Source organism: Cynocephalus volans, chromosome 4, assembly GCF_027409185.1.
Source record: "Cynocephalus volans isolate mCynVol1 chromosome 4, mCynVol1.pri, whole genome shotgun sequence".
In the NCBI taxonomy this organism is placed as follows: Eukaryota; Metazoa; Chordata; class Mammalia; order Dermoptera; family Cynocephalidae; genus Cynocephalus; species Cynocephalus volans.
Window position 1 is genome coordinate 94,256,415 of NC_084463.1, and position 25,953 is coordinate 94,282,367.

A 25,953-nucleotide genomic window follows, 5' to 3' on the forward strand; every position below is an offset into this window, starting at 1 on the left:
GAAATTTTATTCTCCACCTCCATAACTAGATTGTGTGTACTGAGATGGTATACACTAAGACTCTGTGTCTTTTTCACCTATATTTATACTATGGTTGACACAGGGGATGCTTGTTGCTAGGAGATGTGGTGGACACTTGTGGTAGAATAAATAAGACATGGGGCCTGTCTTCAATCAATGCACAGTTTAGCTATGGAGATAGGCAGGTGAAAAACAAAATATTAGACATCTGAAAAATAAATTCTATTATGAATACATTAGAAAAGTGCTGACACTTAGAGCTCAGAGCATACATAGTAGTAGCTCAGAATAAGTATGAGAAGCCAGACTGAACTCCTGAGCAACATATAAATGGAGTAAGTCACTTTCCCCAAGAAAAGATAGGTATTACTACATAAAAGAAGTGTTGCTTAAGATATGTTTCAAAAAAGGAGTCTGGTAAGTTCAAGTTGGTTGAAGTTCATGCCTGTTCATACTATTTGAGTAACTCTGGAAACCTGGTTAAGTCCACTATGGCTCAACCCTCATACTTTCAACCTTGGCTTCAAGAAGACCTGAAAAGAGCAGAGGAAATGACAATGTAACCAAGTTGGAAAGGTAAGCAAGGGCCAGATCACAGAGAAGTTTGTACACCATATTGAACACTGAAAAGTGATAAATTTCCTCTTAATCTAGCTTGTTGCTTTTGCTTGTTATTCTCAGTTGTAAATTTGAATTTGGTATCAAGCATTTAAGCTATGTTTCTCTCCAGCTAAACATGTTCATATGAAAAACAACAACAAATAAGAGAATAGAAGATTCTCCTTTATAAACCTATGGTCTCTAGAGTAGACAACCTTTATTGGAATTTCACATCACAGGTACCTAAGAGGCTGTGTTTCTCTATTGTCCACTGATAGTTACATACCAAAAATACAGAAGCAGTCTGTTATGGTCTGAATATTTGTGTCCCCCCAAAATTCATCTGTTGAAACCTTATCCCTAATGTGAAAGTACTAAGAAATGGGGCTTTTCAGGAAGCAGTTAAGTCATAAGAGCAAAGCCCTTATGGATGGGATTAGTGTCCTTATAAAAGAGGCCCCAGGGGGCTTGTTTGTCCCTTCCACTATGTGGGGACACAGCAAGAAGGCATTGTCTATGAAGAACCAGCTCTTATCAGACAACGAGTCCACCTAGGCCTTGATCTTTGACTGTTGAGAAGCTACTCCGTCCATAGTATTCTGTTATAGCAGCTGGAACAGACTAAGACCCTGCCTTTTCATATTTGGCTGAAAGCTCTTGGGAGATCACCTATAAAACTAAAATCTCAAAAAGACAAAATTATGCCTATCACTAATTCAAATCTTGTTGTAGATCTGTGCATAATTTGTAAGAAATATAACCAAATCCATAGGAAATGTATCCAAATAGAAGAACACTGAGTTAAAATCAGCCTGTTAGCTAAAATTGAAAGTCAAACTACAGATGCTTTCAGCCTGAAACAGAGTGGGGAAAGAAACATTAAATTGTAGAACAAAATTTTGCCTGAATCACTTATTTCTATAACTTATTGTGTGAACTTGGGCAAGTCATATAACCTAACCCAGCCATAAAATATGGATATATTGCTGTTTGGTTTATCCCTTTCACATTTTTCTTTGTAAGGAAACCTGATGATATAATATAGTAAAGCCCCTTATAAAAATCTAAAAAGCTCTTTAAATGCATTTTAAAATTTTATCTATGTGTCTTCTATGACACTAGAATTATAAGTCAGGGCATAAAAACATAATATACAAGCTATTTTTTCAGAGCACCTTTGTTGTGGTAAATGAGGTAATTGCATACTGAGCTACATCATCTTGCACAGCAATGAGTTCTTTGAATAGCATATGATTTTTACCTGCTATAAGTTTGTATTGAGCCAGAATATTCAAGTATGGCCCTTTTGTTTACATGTCATAAGGAATATATATTCTGTCTTGGAATTGCCCTGGCCCTAATAGTTCTGATTAACTATCCTGGCCAAACCAACTACCAAAGAGCCCAAACTTATTTTTTCATTAGTTACTCAAGCAAAAGGGGAGAGAAAAAGACCCATTTAATTCTGGAACAATACTATATCCTCCCCCTCGCCCAACTCACAGATGAATAGATCTATAATGAAGAGCAATTTTCCCCTGAAAATAAACTCCAGTGAATGGAAAATTGGGGTTACAGCGTGTGCATTGCAAAGTAATAGTCACTTAAGCATTGAATCTAGCCAAAGGACAATTGGAAAAGATGAAGGACAATCAAACAACAAAAAATAGAAATCTGGCAGAAGTAAAAGGGCGTCCACTGGAAGCTTTATCGAACAAGTGATTGCAACTATAATGGCAAAATGATTCTGCAAGATGGAAAGGGTTGAGAGGGTGAGGTACATTCTGGTTCATGGTCCAGACAACTGTTACGTATAGGCCATGGTCCAATGGGTGACCCCACAGGAGTAAAACAAAAAAGAAAAAAAAAGAAAAAAACAATGAATTGATGGAAATAGACAAAAAAGTTTCAAAATTAATCCAGCACAAATCGCACAAGGTCAAAACAAATTCAGGCTCCATATATACCTAGTGAGGAGATTCCAATGCTCTGAAAACACCTTATTTTCACACAGACCGTTTATTCATGTAACCAGCATTCATTAAGTACTTACCATGTGCCATGCATGGGAAGAAAATGAAAATGGTATCTTTGCTCACAGAGCTTCAAACTAATGATTTTCACCTAATTTCAATAAAACACTATGCTTTGTGAGATTACTAGTTGGTTAAGCCATTGTAAACTCTAACTTTTCTAGGCCAAAAGCATTCAAGTATGGGCAATTTAAAAAGGTTCAACCTAATATCCTATAACCTTTGTTTGAATTGTGGAGGCCTTTTAAGAAAATGTTCTTTGTCCTAAGAATAAGTTTTTATTCCCCAAACCAGAATTTAAAAGTGAATCTCTTCCTTTACTATTCCCCTAAAACTTATTCAAAATCTCCAAATTAAATGTTTCATGTTATATAGGAGGCAATTGGAATCACCCTAATATATGAAGGGATAAATATGGTATAGTATAGACTTCTTAGAATTAATCACTTGATTGAGATTCCTCATGTCAGGCACAGTTTATGGGGAGATACCTTAAATTCAGAGTACCACTTTAGTTCTTATGCAACTTTATAAGGAAACCTTTTTTACTGAGATTCTTAAGGTTATATTTGGGAGTCATTCTATCTTTCATTTGTCTGAGACCAAGTCCTCCACTCTCAGCTTCTGGGATGCATATTGTATCCATTTCATTGGGTTGATCCCTCCCCCAATTCCCCCCACTTTTCCAGTCACCAAGATATTCGTCTAATAGAGTGGTTTTCAAAGTGTGGTCTCAGATGAGCAGCATTAATACCACTTGGGTACTCCTGAGAAATGCAAACACCCAAGCTCCACCACAAGCTACTAAATAAGAAACTATTGGTGGGGAGAAGCTCAGTCATTCTGTTTAACAAGCCCTCAGGGTGGTTCTGATGCTGCTAAAGTTTGAGAACAACTGATGTAAAAGCTCAACTGCATATTGAAATCAGCTGGAGAATATCAATATCCAGTAAGTGATATACAGATTGCCAGTGAGTATTGATGTGTGGGTCCTACCCCTAGCAATGCTGGTCTTACTGGTGGAGTGCACCCTGTTTTGCTGTTGTTGTTGTTGTTGTTGTCTTTAAACAAGCTTTCCAGCTTTTTCTAATGAACAGCTAAGGTTGAAAAGCAATGGTCTACTAAAGTTAAATGTTTTTCATGTAGTTTCAATGATTGCTACCTAGCAAGCCAGGTACTAGGTTTTTTATCTCGGGAGGTAGGATTAGCAGCTATAGAAATGGGTCTATTTCTATAGATTAACTGATCAGTTTATCTTAATCCTCACTTATGCTGAAGGGATGTCAGATACCTGCTGGTGACCATGGGGTAGTATCATTATCACCAGCACACACAGCCATGGAAACCCCCAAATAAGGTACATTGTTTATATATGTTTTTATGTATTTACTTATTTACTTATCTTAGGTTTATAAAAATGGCATCTAAATTACTTAGTCATTGGAGGGAGGAAAGGAGAAATGGGCAGTAAGGAGGTATGAAAAATGTGATGCAAAGACCACAAGTCCAGCAAACTCAAGTTTATATGGCACCTACCATGAGGGACCTCATTTCTCAGATCTTCAGACTCCCTTTCCTAGCCCTCTCTAGGGACCTAGATCGTTATAACTCTTCTCTTCCCTCCTCTCTCCTGCCATCTCTAAGTTCTTGACACCCCTCTGCCCCTCCATTTTGCATCTTGGAAGACCTCAGGTACTCAGCATAGACTGTGAGTATGGGACACAATTATTTTCTCCTTGACTGCTTGAACTGCCTGGGAAGAAAAGGCAGAAATTTTGGCTCTAAGGGTGGCAGATGTAGAAAGAACTTATCAGTGGCCTTAACTATGGATGGAAGTCAGGTAGGATTGAATAATTCAGTACTTCCCAAAATATCCACGGCAGGTGGAAGCTAAAATCCTCCTCAGGTTTGCTAACCAAATGATGTGCAAAGGTTGTAGGGGTGCAACTCAGGGCAGGGTAATTTCTTCAATTAATCAAAATATCCTGAGATTGGCAAGATAGGAGAGGTTTATTTCTTAGTAAAAAGGCACCACTGGGTCAAAGGAGGCCCTGTTGGCAACTCTCATGGTTTTCTTTCTGCAATTTATGTTCTTCCCTAGAGATGATAGATAGATAACGAACAGTGCAAAGGTGAACATATAGATAACCAGGACTAACTGTGCATAATAATTATATTTCTGTTCCTCTGGCAAACAAAGTTTTTAGGTATTATTTTAATAGAGAGAACATCTCCCTCCTTAAAATCTCCTCCTCTGCTATGATATTTGTGATGCATTATGTGCCAGTTTGCTCTTTTCCAATGTCTAAGTTGTTATCTTTTTCCTTTGAATGTAGTGGTTTTTGGATAACATAGGATTAGAGTCTGGGAAAAGCCTTCTGTACTAAGATAAGTCAGATTCTGTAGGAGAGAAAAGAGGTAGATGCTCTACTTTAGAGCTGGGTTAAGGTTCTGGAAATGTGGAACCCCTTAGGCACTACTACAGATTCACCCACGTTAACCATGTTTGTTATTGAACTACCAGTAAGTCAGGAGTGAGGATTCGTGAGCATTCCTTGCTTAGTCTTTGAGTAAAGCTAATGGTTTGGGCTGAAATTTGGAGGGGAGGGAGAACAAATGAATAATCATAAAATGTAATTTTGAGGCCATTTGTGTAGTATAGAGTAAATTACCCCTTCCGGTTCAGTAGTCTTAGAAGAATCCATGTCTTTTCCCAGTGTGAACATTTACTTTTCTCTCAGGGCTAGTATGTTTAATGTTGATAAAAACAACCTTTTCTCTTTGCTTTAAGTCCTTTACTTTAACCCCATGAAAAACCTTTGCTCAGGGAACCCTTTTCAGTCTGGCTTGGGCTGACAAAATGGATGGGGAAGAGACTCTTTAAAAGTTCTGCCTTTTTTCTTTTTCCTTTTAAAAGCACAAGTGTCTCAGCTTGCAAAAATTAACCAGCCAAGAATATTTGATGTCTCGCTTTGAAATGTCAGAACTTACATAAACCTTTCCCCAAGTAACTATAGATTTTTGCCCCAGACAAATTCACAGAATTTCTATTACTTTTCACTCTCTTTTTAGTGAAGCTACATTCTCTATCACCTAATGCCACACGATTTGTGATCTTTACCCTAGGGATGCCAAATTCCAGAGAATCGAAAGGTATCAAAGGTCAGGATAAATGTTTATAGGAAACTTCAAAATGACTATTGCCAAGTAGCTTCAGCCTTCATCAATGTCTTGAGGAGAATAGTTTACACTTAGGTCTGGATGCCTTAAGCAAGACCAGTGACTATTGAGTAAAGAGAATTGTCCATAGTAAGCAAGCTTGGCTTCAGTAGATGGAGCAAATGAAATGCTTTGGCACTGATGGGAGTGTTGAGCTCTCAATTTTCTCTGTGCTGTGTTGTGTTTTTATTGTTCTCATTAAACACATTATCAGTAGACAGCTTTTATATTTATATTTGCCAAGGACTACAAATTGGCATTTATACATGCAAGAGACTTGACAGGCACTTATTAGGGAGTCTTTACGTTAGTCACTGTTAACATTTATGTAGGGTTCTCCAAATTCTTATGTTTTAAGCAAGTGTTCTACAGAATTTTTGTGGATTCATTGACAGTAGTAGCTAACAATAATGGCTGCCAGGTACCAGAAAGAGGTCCGTGCATTTTTACGGTGTTATTTATAATCCTCCTTCCAACAGCCCTGAAATTTAGGTGTTGTTACCTCCATTTTAGGTTGAGGAAGCTGCAGTTGAGAAGTAACTTTACTGATGTCAAAAGCATGCCAGGTAGAGAAAGAAGCAAGGAGTCAATCTTGGGTTGGTGTCACGAGAAATTCCTGCTTTTTTATCTGCATCATCATCATTATTCAGGGAGAAGTTAAACTCCCTTGAGGTCCACTCACTTTTGCAACTTGCCGGGCTTGTGGATGTTAGATTCTGGACCCCATTAAAACAAAGGCCATATCTAGTTTGCCCTTTTGTATCCTCTCTATTTTCAGTACTATGCCTGGAGTGTTTACAATAAATGTTTGCAATTAACAGGGAGTATGCAATACAAATTTCTTGGATGAATGAATAAATAAATGAATAAATTGACTTACCATATCTGTTGATCAAGAAGGTGTAGGATTGAGCCTGGGCGAGATTCCCAATTCTGCTTCATAACTTCTTAGCTGAATGAACTGGGAAGAGACACTCGACTCATACTAAGTCTCAGTTGCCTGATCTGCATAAAGGGGAAGGCTCAAAAGATCAATTCAAAGATGAACATAAAAACATTTAGTAAATTCAGCGTAAATATTAGTTGCTATCGTTGTGATGTAATTTGCAAAACCCTGGAAAATGATTTCTCATCTAGATCTTAGATTAAATCCTCCCATCTGTCTTTTGGTATCTAAAATCTGGCAATGATTTTCAAATATTTTTGGCTTTTTATCTTGCCCCACTTTAAAAAATATATTTTATTTCAAAACCAGTCCACACATGAATGATATTATAATTAAAACTAAAGAAAAATTGTCATGAAAGAGTATTTAAACTTACATAAGTTGATGTTCTCTATTCTGTTCTGTTTTATTCTACTCAATAAAAAAATGCTGTTTATGATCCATTAAATTTACTTTAGGATCCATTTTTTATTTGTGATCTGCTTTTTGGAAATACTGCCTTAGAGGGAAATGTCACTCTGACTTAAACTTATGCTGTATTGTAGTAAGACTTTTTGACTAGAAAGGTAGTGTTAGGGTCTGAAAAGGAAGTAGTATGTGTGTTTGCATGTGGTTGGGGAGTGACAGTCAGGAAGAAGCAGAACTGGAGACTGATTCTGTCTGTCTGTCTATTCTTCTGTGTGTCCATCCATCTCCATTTATCTAAAACTACCCACTTAGCTACCCTACCACTTAACTCTGTAAATAAATAAATGAGTATAATGCTCATGTATGTTCTCTTAAGATCCATCTTCAAATGGTTTTCATGAGTTCTCTGCAGTCAATGTTCATACAGACTTCTGGTGAGATGAAAGGCTCACCTGCTAATATATAAATGCAGACAGTGACAGATGACAGCGGGATAATGACAATCTATATGATTTTTAGCAGTTTTAAAAAATTGAGTTTATGATTATCTATAATCTGTTACATTAAACATGTACCACCTATTTTAAACTTATAGCATTCAATAAATTGTTTAGAAGATTTTTATATGTTACTGATAGTTTAACTCAAAGACCTTTATAAGTATCGGGGGCTTATTTCTTAGTCAAACCTGTAAAAATTTGAAGATACGTAAAAATAGCTGAACTCTGTATAAGAACTCTTAGTAACCACAGAAGAGACATTATATGAAAGAACCGTAATTTATTTAGGCAGGCTTCTATTAATGGACATTTGGGCTGCTCCCAATCGTTTTATATAATGAATATTCTTGCAATGAACTTTATATATAAGTCATTTCATTTTTGTGCAAGTAATGTGTGTATGTATGTATTATATATATATTTTTTCTCTTTTTGCTAAATATTGTAATGATCTCCCATAGATGTTGTGCAAATTTTACTCTCAATAGTAATATGAGTGCCTGTTTTCCTTATATGCTCCTCAACACTGTGAATTACGAAATTTTTATATTTTTGGCAACTGAATAGGTTAAAAATGCCATGCCAGTGTAATTTAATTTGAATATTTTTTGAATGAGAATGAACATCTTTTCATATGTGTTAGAGTCATTTACATTTTCTTTTACATCAACTCTTTGCTTATTATTCTTTTCCCATTATTCTATAAAATTTTGGTCTTTTTTTATTTCTTCATTGAAGATACATTGACGCTTTAATGAAGCCAATTTTCTATTTTTTTTCCTGTGATGAGTTGAAAATATTTTCCTATTCATTTATTTATTTTGCTTATGATGATTGTTGCTGTGCAGTTAGGTAGCTGAATTGGACATTGTTTTAATGGCTTCTGAGTATTGCATTATTCTTATAAATGCTTTTTCCAGCCTTATACTATTTTTAAGTATCCCAAGTTTTCTATCAATACTTTCATGATATTATTCTAAAAAAAAAAGTTTTAAATGTTTGATCCATTTGAAATGTGTCCTATTATTATGACTGAGGTATAGATGTAACCAATTTCTTTCCCAAGTAGCTTTCAAGTTGTTATAGAACATCTTACTAAATAGTTCATCTTTCAATACTGATCTGTCATTCCAGCTTTATCATACTCTAGACTCTAATACATATTTGAATCTATTTTTAGACATTCTAATCTGTGACACAGTACCACATTGCTTTACTGCTTTATGTATCAGAACTATAGGGTGTATATTTTGTAGCTTTGTATACCTAAGCACCAATCTTGATTTTTGTTGTTGTTTTTTGTTTTTTTTTTTTTAGTTTTCCAAGTGATTCTTGCTTGTTCCTTTTTTATATTAAAAAAAAAACCTTATAACCAGCTCGTTTACTTGAAACTTGAGGAAAAACTGGCGTTACTATGATATTTGTATCATGATAAATTGATAGAGTAACTTAGGAAGAGGAGGCATCACTGTGATGTTGAATATTCCTATCCAAACATGCTGCATGCCTTTTTATATGTTCTAATCGTATTTGGGTACCTCAGGAGCATTTACAATTTCTCTTTGTATAGATCTTGACACTTTCTGTTAGATTTATTTCTAAGTATTTTATATATTTTCTTGCTGATCTGAATGGATTTTTTATTATGCTCTTTAACTAGATTTTGTTTGCATATATGGGAGCTTTTATCTTATGTCTAAAACTTTTGTGCCCAAGTCCTTACAAAACTTTTTCATTATTGCTAGTAGTTTTTCAATCATTCCCTTGAGTTTCCAAGTATACTATCATTTATTACTAACTTCTAAATTTTTTACTACGACTCTTTTCTATGTTTCTAATTTGTTGGCTGATATTTCCAAAAAAGATATTTACTAATTGTGATTATAAATATTGTAATTATTCATCTAATGTTTTTCTTTTAAATATGAGGTTGACTTTGAATTTGAGATAAATATGCTTTAAAGTATCAGTGAAACATGCATATTTCATATTAGTTTTTTAATCAAAAAATTCAAATGGCTTTTAAGTATTGAGAGAAATGTGCGTGATTTTTCCCCTTAATTTATTCATATGGTAAATTATAAAGATATATTTCTTAATATTAATACATATATTTATGGTTATGGAATTACCCCTCAGTTATGAAAGAGCTGTAATTTTTTTAAACCAATCGTTGTTGGCTTTGGTATCAAATGCATGCTTATTTAATTAAAACAATGTGGGGCATTTCCTTCTTTCTCTATAATTTGAATTTTTTCAAAAGGCATTGAGAAAAAAATTAAGGTATTAAGTCCTTTGTTTAATACTGACATTCTTTCCAATTGGTCAGGAGTTTTATTTCTGACTAGTCTGTGCCTATGTGGGTAGATATTTTGATGATTATTCCAATAACCATCACCACAAAATCATACTGAGAGAAGAAATTCAGAAAGGAGCGGTAGCATAGGCCAGAGCCTGATAGTCTCCATGAGACATTTTTTTGTGGGCACCCCTCTATTCTTCAGAGTGACACCCAACAAAATGAAGAGTTTGGAGAACCTCTTTTTTTCCTCTGGAATAGACCTCTTTTTTTCTCTCTCTCTTTTAATTGGCATACTTATTTATTCTTATTTAAGGGTTAGATAGAAAATTATTTTCTCAACGTAAAAACAAAGGAAAACAAATTAAATTTAAATCAATTGATGAGGAACAAATTTAACACTGAAAGATTAACATCCGTAATGCTAAAAGAACTCTTACAACTGAATTAGAAAAATTTAAGCAGAGGGCTGACCCCGTGGCTCACTCGGGAGAGTGTGGCGCTGGGGTCCCACCGCGGGTTCGGATCCTATATGGGGATGACCGGTGCGCTCACTGGCTGAGCTCGGTGTGGGCGACGCCAAGCCAAGGGTTCCGATACCCTTACCCGTCACACACAAAACAAAAAGAAAAGAAAAGAAAAATTTAAGCAGAAATTCGGTGAAGGTTATGAGCAGATAAGTCACACACCCAAAGAAACATACATGGCTATTTCCTGGTGGAGGGTGGGGCTAGCCCTCAGCTCCTGTCTCAGGACACTGGGCGGCTGCCTCTGTTGTTTGCCCGGCTGCAGATGGGGGTGGGGACAAGGCCCACAGCCCCTGCCCACATCTAAGGACCTGAGTGGCCACCTGGCTCCATTGCTTGCCTGTGGAACAGACCTCTTAACGTTCCTTTGCTCCTACTAACGTAGTACCAATATAACAGTTTATATAATTTATTCTGATAGCTAGGAGGAATTCTTGCAGGCTTTAAAGTTTTCACCATGCAAAGTCTAGACTAAAATGGATTTTCTAACATAACCAGTCTTATTTGAAAACGTTTTGAGTATATTAGAATACAATTTTGAATTATACTAAGAATTCTCTCCTGTATGTCCTGAGTTAATGACTTCAAAGCAATTAGCATAGTGCCTGACACAGGGTAATTGCTCAATAAATATTATTATTGATATTATTCAATTTTTACAAAACTCCCTGTAAAATAAAGTTGAAAAAATTTGACTCAGAGTTATTAAAATGACTTGCCTAGGTCACACATTTACAGTGTGGCAGCACGAGATTGCCAGCCCCAGCCTTCTCACTCTGAGACTAATGCTTTTCCCACTTGAAGGTGTTTATAAGTTGGGGGCTGTATACATAAATGGAGAAATAATATTTTAATATCATTAATTTCTAATTGGAATTTAAGAATTTCTTTGATTTATGAATGTGGTTAACAAAGTTGACAGTATTAGATGTTCACTTAAGTTATCTCTAATAGAAATAAAAGTAATTTTATATCATATGAAAGATGTTTCATATATCTTAAGATAACATTTACACTTACCACTGTTTTGAAATTGTACTATCAGACCTGCTTAAACTTATTATGTAAGATACTAAAAACCATTTATAATCTTATTTCAATATAATTAGTTCTTTGCAATCTCATGTATTTATTTAATGCATTTAGAGTATTATTTTGTGAAAGGTGTCCATGGGCTTTACTAGATGGTGAAAGAAGTTAATAATACAGAAATGGTGAATAACTCCTACTGAACAATTCAGTGATTGTTTGACCCTCTTCCTATTCTGTATTTTAAACAGTATTTCGCAAGGGACATTTCATTATGGGATGAATGTTGCCAACATCTCATTCAAAGGAAATTTGAGACATCCACACCTGATAGTAGTTGGCACTGAATTCTTCAACTGGCAGAATAACCAGATGTATTTTAATAGCCTGGTGAAGGGATAACTTTCCCCAAGAAACCCCACGCATGCCAGTGTAGCCCTGTGAGCTAGTCACAATGTATCCTCCTTTGCCAACCTTTTCAGCCTGGCTGCAAACACAGTGCTTGTCAAAGGGATCCTGCAACAGCATCAAGCAAAATTTAGTAAATGTCTTTGCTCAGTTGGGGTAGAAGTGAAATAAATAGCCAACGCTCTAGGGAAAAGCCGCAGACGATGCTCTCCCTACCACTCAGCAGGCTTATCAGTGCACACACAGCCCTTCTGCAGAATGGATTGAGCTAAATCTAATCTGACGCCTCCTCCTGGGGAGAACAGCGGGAATGTGGAGATGATATGAGGGTTGATGGATTGGGATATATTCCATCTTCCTAATGCCAACATTTCCCTTCAACAATCCTGGTATGCTTTACGTTTCCTGCATTTGCGGTGATTTTTGATGTTTTGGTAGTCAAACTTTACTTTTCAGATTCTTTAAACTTTAGGATATATAAAGACAAGGTACTGATACATAGGAAGTGTTTATAAAAATGAAGTCATATTGTTATCAAACAGGGAGGGAACTACCTGGAATACTGTTCTTTTTCATTATCTAAGTCCTAATTCAATTGATTAGGATTGTCAATCTATTTTAAGAACAGAATTAGCATTGTTTAGGTTCCTCTTTGGCATTTATATTTACTGAATTTTTTTATCTCATATCTAATCTGCATGATCATCCATTATTTCCATTTTGCATATAAAGAAATGAGTGTCAGAGAGGTTAAGTAACTTCACCAAGGTCACACAGCTATTGAGTAACAGAGTTGTGCCTTTAACTCAGTTTATCTACTTCTAAACTCTCATTTTTTAATTATATAACCTTACAGATTAAACATGCAGTAGGTTTTGAGGAAAGTGAAAAATATCTTTTTTGATGAAATCTTGGAATGTTTTGGAAGTAGATCTTAAAGAAATGAGGCAGAGTTGTATGAATAGAAGCAAAGAAAATAGGTTTTTAAAAAGAGAACAATACTCCTAGAAGCACTTCTCAGCAATAGCAATACAATGCAATGTTTCCCATTTTAACCTTAAAGCAAGTGAATGTTTGCTTGTAAGTTCCTGTTCATTCCTCAATCAAATTAAATTGGTTTTTCCACATAGCAATTTGGAGAAATATCAGGCCCATTGGGATCAAGCAAAAAACAGATGTGAAATAATATGCATTTTTCATGTGCCCCCAAGGGTTGTGACATTTCCAATTTAGTGACACTCTGGGGTAAAGCAAACGTATGTATAAGCATGAAACTGAAGCTCTCAGTCCCACCATTTGGTTGCTGGAATGAGTTTGTTTAGGTAGGTGGAGAACTTCACTGAATATCTTGTTTAGAAATTTGCAAAGCTTGATCTTTTATACAATTGATCATTTACAACAGTCACATATTCCCCTGCATGAAGAACAGCTGGATTTTAAAAATACCGCAACATTAACTCACTTACTTACCCATACCTACGTGTATAAATAATGTTATGCTGTCAGAGAGTTTGGAATAACAAATCCTATTTCAGCTTTCACTCAGATATAGAAATTAATAAAATAAAATGATGTTAAGATATTCAAATCCTATTTTCCACGTGTCTAGTATAGGATTTATTTAGTTTATTCAACAAATAGAAAATTACTAAGTGACTCCTGGCTATATGGCATATGGATAGCTGGACATTTTGAAGGGCAGAGGGAGGTTTTCATAAAGCTTGTAATGCAAACTATTAATCTTTAGTTTGAGTTTTGTGTTATGTGTGTGCTTGTCTGTTTGCTTGCTTGTTTTAACCAACTATTAAAGACCACAGACGTCTTTATCCCACATAGGTCTCTTGGGACTCCTTGTCCATTGGGGAACTCCCTGCAGTATAGGTATTTGCTTAAACACTGGGGATTCAGATGTAAGAAATGGAGAGCAAGGTGTTAGAAACATTTATATACATATCCTTTCACTAGTTACACTGATGCTAATGGAAGTAATAATCCCATTCCATCTGGGTATTTGGACCTACCTGGGGAGGAAAATAAACAACTCACGTCTCCTGCATGTTAACATAGCTCTAGGATTTGCTTCTCAGCTGCCTTACTGAGCTATCTGAAAGGTGTCCATTGCTAGGTTACCAGTTGTAAGAACTAAAGATTTTTTTTTTTTAAGTTAGAGAATATTATTAAGCGAAATAAGCCAGAAACAGCAAGAAAAATATTGCATGCATGTTGGGAGCTAATAAATTAATAAAAGAAACAAAGAAAGAAAGAAACAACAATCACAATAATACTTTGAACTTTGATTAAAAAAAAAAAGAACTGTGGTGATTATAGGTGAGAAAGGGGAAGGTGGAAAAAGTATAGGGAGAAATTGGTAAAGGGTCACAAAGATGGATAACATTCTGTAAACATGAGTATACTAATTACCCTGATTTGATCAACGTATATTGTGCGCAGGTATTGATATTCAAATCTGTACCCCACAAATATATATAATCAATTATGTGTTAATAAAAAAACTGTCAAAAAAAACCCAGATATACATTTTGCTATAGTTAAAAAATAAATAAATATCTACAAATTAATAATTTCTACTTAACATTTTTCTGTGGAAGGTAATATGAAAGGTCAGTATTTTAATTTTTACAACAATATGTAAAGAGGTGTCAATTTTATTTTTATTTTATGAATGAAGAAAGTGTTGGTTGAAGTCATGTGACTTGTTCAAAAAATCTAACTTTAACCCCAAAGCTTTGGTGGCCCTTATAGTAATATTAACAGATCCCCTTTTGAGAAACACCTCCTTAATTTAGAAAGCATTCCATGTCGGATCATCTCCCATTAGCTAGTAAACCTCTTGAGAGCAAGCCACAGGGTCCTCATGATCTCTGTATTCCAACCTCCTAGCCCAGCACTGCCCAGCTCTAACCACGCCCGATCATCTCTCTTAGGATATAGTCACAGGTTAGCTCCTCAAATCCCAAATTCTATGTCTGGGTAATGTTCTCACTCATTTCCAAGGACTAGCTTGAAATCCAAATATTCAGAAGAATTAAAAAGGCCTTCTGTTCTCTCTTTCTGAAAGTTCAATGTATTATTGTGGTGGTTGTTTCTCTCATTGTTTGGTTTTTTTTCTTTGTTTATTTTACCAGAGGTGGGAAAGGGGGAAGGGGAGAGGGGTTAGGGAGAAATTGAGTGATGGGCACAAAGGATAATTACATTCTGTAATGAAGAATATGCTAAAAATCCTGATTTGATTATCACACATTTTACACAAATACCGATAATCAACTCTGTACCCCACAAATACGTACAATCAATGTTGTTTCAATTTAAAAAAAAAAAAAAATTAGAAAAAGGCCTTCTTTGCCCTTTGTCTAGAGCAGGGGTCAGCAAGTGTGTTCTGTAAAGGGCCAGATAATAAGTATTTTAGGATTTGCCTGCCAGTTATTCTTTTTAAATTTTTTCTTCAAAAAAATTCATGGAAAAATTAGAATCTAAAGATAATGCAAATCTTTCCATGAACTTTTTGAAGTACCCTCATATTGTTGTTTTTATAACACTTTAGGAATGTAGCAATTGATTCTTAGATCATGGTCCATACAGAAATGGGCCGTAGTTTAACAAACCCTAGTCTAAGCATAATGTTCTTGAATGCGTTTAAACCTGCTTGCTCAAGAATTTCAATTTGTTTGTCTACTTTAGCCCAAATAAGGCCAAAGCGTTTATAGCAAAGCCATGTTATCGAAACACTTTAAACAGGCCTAACAATAAAAACAACAATAACAAAATTTCATTCTTTATTTGATCCTAAAGAGGATTTAAAGCATAACCCCAGGTGTCCCCTCCTATGTAATCTCTTGCAGTCAGCGCCCTCTGGAGCCTCATTTGACATTTCTCCATCCCAGTCCTCCACCACCAAGTCTCTCTTCTCCCAGCCAAAAGGGATCTCATAGCCTCTGCCCCTCCCCTCTCTCTGCATTCTTACAGATTGGTGTAATTGTATTCCTTAAATCTTTTTTCCTTTCTGTGCTTCTCTGAGTCTCTTTCCAAAGCCATTGTGTAAATCTATTTCACAAAGTCCCTAGGAACCAGTCAGGAAGAGAAAAGTGCTTCTCAGAGTAATGGGAAGGGCTCAATTAGTGATCATTGTGCCTGGTCAGGCTGGAGGGGGAATAGGGCAGGCGACAAAGGGACATGTGGTGAATATATTGGCAATACTGAATTTTAATTTTCTATGTATACATACACACACACACACACACACACACACTGTATCTTTTTAATATGGAGATTATAAAAAATAGGACAGACAAAAGAACTTGATAAAATCTTGCCCAGATGAGTCTCTTAGAGGAGATAGTACAGTTGGAAAGAGGATCTAGGAGACTGGGCAGGTGAACGTTCTGGTCCTGACTTGTGCACAGACAGCCAGCTGATCTGGGGACCTCAGTATCACATCTGTAAAACAATCATGTTGAACTAGAGGAACTCCATCACAGTCTTGTTATTCTGTCAGAAATAGGAGAAATATCTTTTTACCTTGTCATGTAGTATAGTGAAAATCTACTTTTTTCTTTTTTGAAGAGTAGTCTTAATACCAATAAAAATAAAATAGCAATTTATTGAAAGTCTACACTCACACCCACACACCCACATAATATTTTTTCCTCAGTTGCTAAAAAAATTTTTACAATTGTTAATGGAACAACTTGAGATGGGAGGTGAGGGATTTGCTATTATCAGAGCTATTCACAGCAAGTCTAGACAGGCTGTAATAGAGTCTGTAGAATTATGTGAACACACCTCTGGAGTGCTCCATGTAGGATGGGGGAAATACCCCAAGGTACGTCTGCTTGCCCGCTTTTCATGTCTAAGAACACACTACAGTTCTTCAGATGGGCAATTATATCACCGTTAGTAGTCTGGCTTGCAGATGGCATTGACGTGCCTTTGTTATTCAGCTCCTGAAAATACTGGTCAAATCCAGTAAAAAACAATTAAATTGGTATTTAAAAAATTAGGTTGATTTTTCTTCATAGTTCATACCATATGCATTTATTTACAAGATGGTTTGCCCATTTATCCACTTAATAAATGTATCTTGCTGCTTTCTTGAAAGTAACAAAGATGAATAAAACAGTCACTAGCTTATACATGCCAAGAAGTTTTGTCTGTGTAGTGTTCAGAAAAATCTTTTGACTTTTCTCATCTTGAAGAGTTGTTATAAGATGTAAAAATTCGACTAATAATTACTAGTTATCCTAATACTGTAACTGTGAGATACAAGCAAAGAGAAAATTATGTTCAGAATATAGGATAGGGGTGAATAACTGGATCTTGACACAGGCAATAAAGAAAACTTCAGAAGTGAAGTAATGATCCGAGCAGGACTTTGAACAATAAATAGTTTTCCTGGTCGACAGACAGAGATTGTTTCACAGACAAGAAGGAGCACTGAGGCCAGTCAACCAGTTACCTGATGGAATTTGGCACAGCAGGAACAGGAGAGCGGGAAAAGGCAGGTTAAGTGATACAGACTTGGGCAAGTGCCAGGTCTTAGGCAAACTAAAAGCCCGGATGAGGAGGTGTCGGGGAGGAAAACACTTTTATTTTTTTACTTTATGTTGAGTGTCTGCAGGCCTAAAAGGTAAACTGCAAACAAAAGACAGATTAACAGGAGAAAAAGGTTTTTTGGTATGCATGTGGAGCTAGCAAAAGAAGTAGCTAGCTGTTAAATGGTTAAAATTAGAGGCTTACACACCTAACTTAGTAAGGGAGGGAGAGAAAAAGCATCATGGGACGAACAAATAGTTTCTTTAGGAAAGACAAAAGGGGTTTTAGAAGAAAAATGTGAGGGCCGAGCCGTGGCGCACTCGGTAGCGTGCTGCGCTAGCAGCGTGGCGACGCTCCCGCCGCGGGTTCGGATCCTATATAGGAATGGCCGGTGCACTCACTGGCTGAGTGCCCATCACGAAAAAGACAAAAAAAAAAAAAAAGAAGAAAAATGTGAGTTAAGAAAATCTGTGATGTTTGTCTGTGCAGGTGCAAGTGGACTTACCATCTCCTTTAGAGCCAAAAGACTCCCCGGAGAGGGAGTTTATGGTGGGTTTACTCCTGGTCTTTCTCCTGGGAGCAGACCTACCTCAGAAGAAATTTATAGCAGCCTCATTCATTTCCCAGGAGTTGCTGATTTTATTAAGGTAAAGGAAGCTCTGAGAAGGCTTCTTTATGCATCTGTTGAAACTCAAAAGGCTTCAGCTTAAAATAGTCTTCATACCAAGTCTTGGTTTCTAAGTGAGTCCCACAGAGGGAAGGGACATGATCAAATTCTGCCAAAAAGATCCCACTAGCTACAGCGTGAGAGATGGGTAGGAGCTAGAGCAGTAAGATTCTGATAAGTGGGTTATGAAGATCCTGAAGTAGCCCAAATGAGACATGATGAAGCCCTGAATTAAAACAGTGGGAAATTTGAGGATGGTAGAGTGTCCCTAAAGCATCCAATTCTCTCAGTAACAGTGAACCATGAGAGGTTTGGGAGCAAGTAGGTATTGGCAACAGAACTGTATTTTCAAAAGAGAAACCAATAGCAGCATTAAAATTGTAATAGGAATGGGTTATTGGTGATACGTCTTATCAAGTCTCCAAGTTAATATAAACCTATGCATATTTAATTAGAGGTAAAATTCAAGTTTGTGCTATGTAACTAATTACTTATTCAGTCATTACACATTTAAGGAATCGCTAGACTAAAAATGGAAAGTCCCAGGGCCAACTCTGCAGAGGAATTTCCTTCTATTCCACAGATAAACTGGTACCTATGCCCTAACAGCCAAGCGCTGCTAGTGGGGCAAGGACTGTCTTCTGGCAAATGCGTGCAGGATTGATAGAAGAAAGAGGAAAGTGTAAGGTGATTTTAAGATCATGGTAAAAGATATGTTAGAGTGAAAATAAGGGAAAGACAAAGGGAGCCAGAAACAGACATTTGAACCTGTCTGCTGAATGTAGAGTGGGTTAATTACATTTCCTTCAATAGAATGATAAATAAGAAGAATCAAATGAGGGAAGCCTATTAGGCCAATTACGACTACATTCATCCATCTCATTAACATACATTTAAAAATAGTTGAGTTAAAAGATGATCACTGAACTCATGAGAAGTGTTGTACCAGGAAAGCAGTAACGTTTAAATCTTTCAGGAAAGATAAGAAAAACTTAGGGGCTGATTTGTTCATTCTGTAAGTAAAACATCACATCTTTTCTGGGATCAGGTACTTTTGAAGCCAGAGGACAAACACCGGACTCCCTCTAGCTGTACCCCTGACCTCAGTCAGGAAAGTCCTCAGCTAGAGAAAGGGGGAAATAGAAACAAACAAACAAACAAACAAACAAAAACATAGACCTGCTTGATCATGATGCTTTTGATAGAAAAATTAACTAAATGCAGAGAACAAAAGAAATCTAGCTATAAAAATGACAAGTACATTACAAAGACAAATAGTACACTCCAAACAAATGTGAAAATATGGTTTTAAAATTATTACTCACAACTGCAAAATAGAAGATATTCACAAATATAACCCAGAAATTTAATCAGTAAACTAGTCTTTTTAAAATTAGTGGGAAAAAAGTTATGGAAAATATTTAGGATGACTAAAACCACATGCATTTCTTCTAAAAAGGCTTCTCTGATTAAGATAACTGTAGGTTCTGATTCATATAGGTCTCTCCCAATTAAACTGTAAATATTTGGCACTCAAGTCATTTCTTTAACATCCTGTGTGAAATTTAGTCTCAACTCAAGGACCTTGCTTTCCTAAGATGTAACTGCCTCCTCTATGTCTCCTGGTGAATGACAAAGCACAGTGTAATGGAGTAAATGCTAATATGGTGGTCTGCTCCAGGAGCACATATAATACTTTACCTTTTCACATTGGAGGTGTGGGGAGGGCGGGGTTATCAAATGAGCACCTAGCAAGAAATCGGTAAAGGGCCACAAAAACCGGTTACATTGTGTAATGTTGAAATACTAATTATCCTGATTTGAGTATCACATACTGAGCACAGATACTGATATTCATGACTGTACCCCACAGATATGTACAATCAATTATGTTTCAATTAAGAAAAGACAAAACACTTCTGCAGCCAGAAATATTCAAAAACCACTAAATTAAGGCACTTAGGATATTTTGAATTTATTCATTTATTTTCTCAGTGTTTCAAAAATAACGTTCTGTCCATCTAATAAATGCCAAAAGTTGTACTGAATGATACAAAGAATAAGAATTATTCATTCTTCTGATCAACATTAAAGGCCATTACTATTATTGCTTCTGTTACTACTATAATTGCTAGTTGCAATACTACAACTACTACAACTACTATTCTGTACTGCTACTACTAGTACTACAACTACTTGTAATACTAACATTTTTTATCATTATTCTTCACAACAGTCCTACATATTGGTGAAATAAATTACTGTTGTTTTTGTTTATTGGCATTCATTTCTCCTTTTTGTAACAGAACCCTGATTATCCCTTGGAAAAGCATCTCTCCCTGCTCCATATGATTTGGACCTTACTAACTTTATGCTTTGAATCAGGGAAATGCATGTGATTCAAGCATGGAAAATCACATCGAATGAGTTGCAAGTCCGGCAGATTTGCTGGCATAAAAGGAAAGGCGATACTCTTTTTAATTTGGGTTGCCAAACTGATAGAAATAACCCTAGAACTATTTGTAGTCATTGTTTGGAAATCCTATCTGATAATAGGACCAAACAAAAGGGAAATAAAGTTGTAAGATGAGAGAGATACACAGAGAGTAAATCAATCATTTAAGTCAATAAAATACTTGCACCTTTCCATTGGCTTTCTCAATTACAAGCCAATAAATTCCTCTTTTTGTTATATCAGTTTGTGCTTAGCCTCTGTGATTTGCAACCAAAATAATTCTGACAACTATAGATAGAAATTTTTATCACCATTTCACAAATAGAGAAAATAAGCCTTGAAACAAAAAGCTATTTGTGGATCACAGATACACTAAATAAAAAAGCAAGAATTCTAACCCACTAGGTACTTAAATTCAAATTCTGTGCATTAATTCATTAACTTAATGATTTTTAAAATAAATTTACTTATATATTCATGCATGTTTTCAATTTACCACACTGAGAACGTTGAAATGATACTCCCAAATATTGTCACACTTAAGTACTACACTTCACTGAAAGACTGGGTAAGAAAATATCTGTTAATTATCAGAAGGAAATGAAAGAAACATTTTGTTTATGTCTTAGTCTGGGGTTCGGATGAAAACATAATAATAAACTCCCATGAGAAATTGTTATTAATAAAGTCATATTTTGGTTTAAATGCACATTACTTCTGAAGTCCCCAAATTATAAATAAGCAAATCAAATACAAGTTGTTCAAATTAGAAGCCTATGTGGGCAACTAGCAAATCAAAAGCAAAATTTATCTAGAGGGAAATAATTTTATATTATTATTTCTAAAGAATTTTTACAAATGAAACACAGATATGAATATAAGCTCAGAAAAAAATTACAAAAACACATGTGGAAATAAAAAACCATGAACAAGATTTGGCATGAGCAGAAAACAGAAGAGACACACAGAGAGTATATCACAAGGGCTTCATACTCACAAATGGATTAATGCTGTTATAAAAAGGGCTCGTGGGGGAGTAACTTTGCTCTTTTCCATTCTTCTGCCATGTGAGGGGACAGTGTTCATCCCCCTTTTGCCCTTTCTTCTTCTGCCATGTGAGATGCAGCAAGAAGACCCTCGCAAGATGCTGGCACCTTGACCTTGTACTTCCCAGCCTCCAAAACTGTGAGAAAAAAAATTCCTATTCTTTATAAATTACCTAGTCTCAGGCATTTTGTTATAGCAACACAAACAGACTAAGACAGACTCATATCAAGATTTTGTAACCGTAGCTATTATAGAAGTCATTGTATTAATAATGGCAGTAATAAAATAGAAAGAAATCAAATTAACCTTTATCAAGCATTTACTATATCCGAAATAGTGCATTAAACATAAAGTCTCTCTTAGAATCTTCATATATGCTCCATATATAATTTGTACTTATTAATCCCATTTTATAGATGAAGAACTACAGGCCATGAAAGATTGCATGCTTCCTCAAGTTTATACCTAAGGAGTGGCTAAACAGAAATTCAAACTCAGGCATGTTGACTTGAGAGTATATCCATATGCTGCACTGTTTCTGGGGCCTTACTCAATATATCCTTCAAGTTCATTGCAAGTCCACTTGGCTGTTTTTATGTTGATGAAGTAAAGAACAGTCAGACAATCAAAGAGAAATGGCATTTTATTTGCATAGTTGATGAGAACAACAACAAAAAATCGAAGATCTGTTTGTTTAAAATGCACACAGTCTGTTGTTTTCTTAGATAGATTTGTGATTGTCATTAAAAGACTGCTCTTATTTTTCTCAGCCCACAAAAATCTCTTTGAATATCACTCTTCACTAGGAGATACAAGCAATGTTTAAAAGAACCTCACTGTGAAAGATCAAGAGTGGCATTTAATCATTTAATCAACAATTATTTATTAGCACTCTCTTCTGTGCATGTAATTGTGTCGGTTATGGAAAATGTACTGATAAAGTTCCTCTCCTGAAGGGCCATATTAATTAGTAGAGGGGTGAGAGAAAAGCAAGCAAGTATACTGCTTGGCATATAGTCAGCATTTAGTAAAACTTGTTGAACAAATGAATGAGGAAGAGAGTTTTAGAGGGTGTATTCGTTTCTTACGGCTGCCATATCAAAGGACCACAAACTGGGTGGCTTAAAACAACAAAAATTTATTTTCTCACAGTTTCGGAGGCTAGAATCTTGAGATCAAGGTGTAGACAGGACCATGCTTCCTCTGAATACCCTAGGGGACGATTTTTTCTTGCCTCTTTCTAGCTTCTGGTGATTGACGGCAGTCCTCAGCCTTTGTTGGCTTGTAGATGCATCCTTCCAATCTCTGTCTAAGTCACCCTCTAGCTATCTCCCTGTGTGTCTGTGTGCAAATTTCCCTATTCTTATAAAAGCAGTATTCATTGGATAAGGGCCCACTCTAATCCAGTATGACTTAATTTTAGCTTGATTACATCTGCAAAAACCCTGTTTTCAAATAAAGGTTATGAGCACAGGTGTCAGGTGTTAGGACTTGAACATATCTTTTCAGGGGACATGATTCTACCTACAACAGGTGGCTAAGATAAAGTCTGTATAGAGAACAAGAGCCCCCAATGCATGTGTGCGCACATGTGTGGGCACACATGCATGCACGCATGTGCGTGCAGGGGAGGGTGGAGATGACTTTCTAGAGAAGGTGAAGCTTAGCTGACATTTAAAAATAAGTAGGGTTTTCTCAGGAAGTGGTAGGGGACGGCTGGACATTGCCGGCAGAGGGAAGCATCTGGGAAACTGTATCTAATAATGTAATTGTGAATCCTGGGACTCAGCCCAAGAAGTCACCATGATGTGAAAAGAAGTCAGCCATTTCCTCTTTTCATTCTTATTTTTCCAGCTAATCCTTTTATCCCTAATTATACATTTAGTTTTTTCAAATCTAGCAATCTGTATATGAGATTTATGATGCTGATTTGGCATGAAATTTTATAAGCCGCACATCCTAAGAAGCCCATGATACTCTCTCAAGTTCTAAAAGTCAGAAATGGCAATACTTACATCATGGCAATAATGGAGGGGATTTTCCTGTTGAAAGTACTGATATTGTTTCCACTTTTATTATTATTTATTAACAATTGTTCCAAACTAAAATAAATTGTCTTTTGGTGGATTTAAGTTAGAAGACACTAAAAATGGGTCACAAGTACAAAAAACGTGAGATAAAGTAGGTAACACTGAAACAACACAGAAGCAGTACAGTTCCTAAAACAGGTGATAATTATCATTATTTTGAACAACCATCAAGCCTTTATATATGAATTTCAAACACCTTTGACCTAAATGATCGTGTTTTTTGCTTCATAAGGAGGATTATAAATGTTACCATAAAGTTTAGACTGAAAATATATAGGTCATCTGTTCTACAATAGAGATTTGGAATTTGTCAAATAAATTATGAATAAATCCATATGATGGAAGAGTAATGCTCCATTAAAGTATTTTAAGGTAATATTTAATAATGTGGGAAGTTGCCCATGATATACTATTGAAATTCAAAACACTGTTCACAGTATATCTTAATTTTGAAGTAATATGTGTATGAAATGAAATACCCTAAACAATGAAATATTATAAGTAATTTTGTATTTTATTTGTTCTGTTCCATATTTTTCAAATTTATTGCAGTTACAACTTGCACTTAAATTTAAGAACTTGAAATAACATTTGAATAACTGAAAAAAATGGAAACTTAAGTCACAGTTTTCAGTGAGGTTTAGTCAGTGGTATGCTGGTAAATATATAATAACCAGGTGGGGTTTTTTTGGCTTTTTTTTTTTAAAGATGATCAGTAAGGAGATCTTAACCCTTGGCTTGGTGTTGTCAGCACCACGCTCAGCCATTGAGCTAACCGGCCATCCCTATATAGGATCCGAACCCGTGGCCTTAGTGTTATCAGCACTGCACTCTCCCGAGTGAGGCATGGGCCAGCCCTAACCAGTTTTTTAGAGTAAAAATATGCAGTTGTTTATTATAAATTTTAGTATTATAGAGCATATGGAGGATACAATTTACAAATAATAGTTTAATATACAATACTCTTGCAAATTTTATATAGACACTGATTTTCACAAAATGCTGTCTTTGATATTTGCCAAACTCTTTTATCTGTAGCCAACCTATAGTGTCAATTGACAAGGGAATGTAGGTCTGATATGTTTTGGTTGTATTTTGTTATATTAATGATTAATTCAAAAGTGAAATGACAAAGACCTACGTAGGAATTTCACTGACTTTTCGGTAATAGTGAGTGACTTCTTTGCTAATTTGTTAATAAACTTCAAATTCTGGAAGAGTTTTTTCCTTCATTTATTCGTGTATTCATGATGTAAAGCCTCTAGACATGGCACCACTTTAAATTTACTCTGCTTTACTAACATTTTTTCAGCACTTTTAAAAATTTACACGATCAGCAAGATATTAATTATACTCTCAATTGTAAACTCACTGATTTCTTTGATGAAAATACTACTGCCACACCAATTTTCAAGCTACTAATTCAACATTAGTGAATCTAGAATTAGGAAAAGATGCTCAGTGGAACATGTTTATACACTATTTCTAACACACAAGTAAAATAGATGTTAATAACTCTCAGTACATTGTAGTAAAGTAATTACGAAATGATACATTTGAGTATTTATCACCTGTATTTAATATTAAATTTATATAACTTAATTTTTAAAAATGGCTAACAATTTTTAAGAAAATTTAACAGCTGACTCATTCATTGGTCCTGGCTGGTACAGACATCACTGTGTCTAGGAGAAAACAAACATGGGTTTAGTAGTCAGAATGCAGGCAAATTTTACAACTAGTCTATACCTTAGGTTCCTTGGTTATAACAACATTACGAAAATCAAAGATATTTGAAAATTGGTCTATGTAGATATGGCAGAAATTATACTCTCTACATTAATCTTTCTCCAACTGTGAATTCTCCTCATATAAAATTCAAATATATGTAAATGTATACTTGTGTATACACACACATATATATTGCATGTGTATACACATTTATACATACATATATATGCATGTATATATTTCTTTTCTAAAATTTTACAAAATTGTTTTGAAGTGTAGCTGAATGCCCTCCATTATGGATAATTAGAACAATAGAAAAATTAAACTGGGACTAGAAACAGAAAGTAAAGAGAAAAGAAATGGCAGACCAGGATCTGGTTTTTGACACTTTGTGTTTCCATTTCCTTATCTGTAAAATGGGGT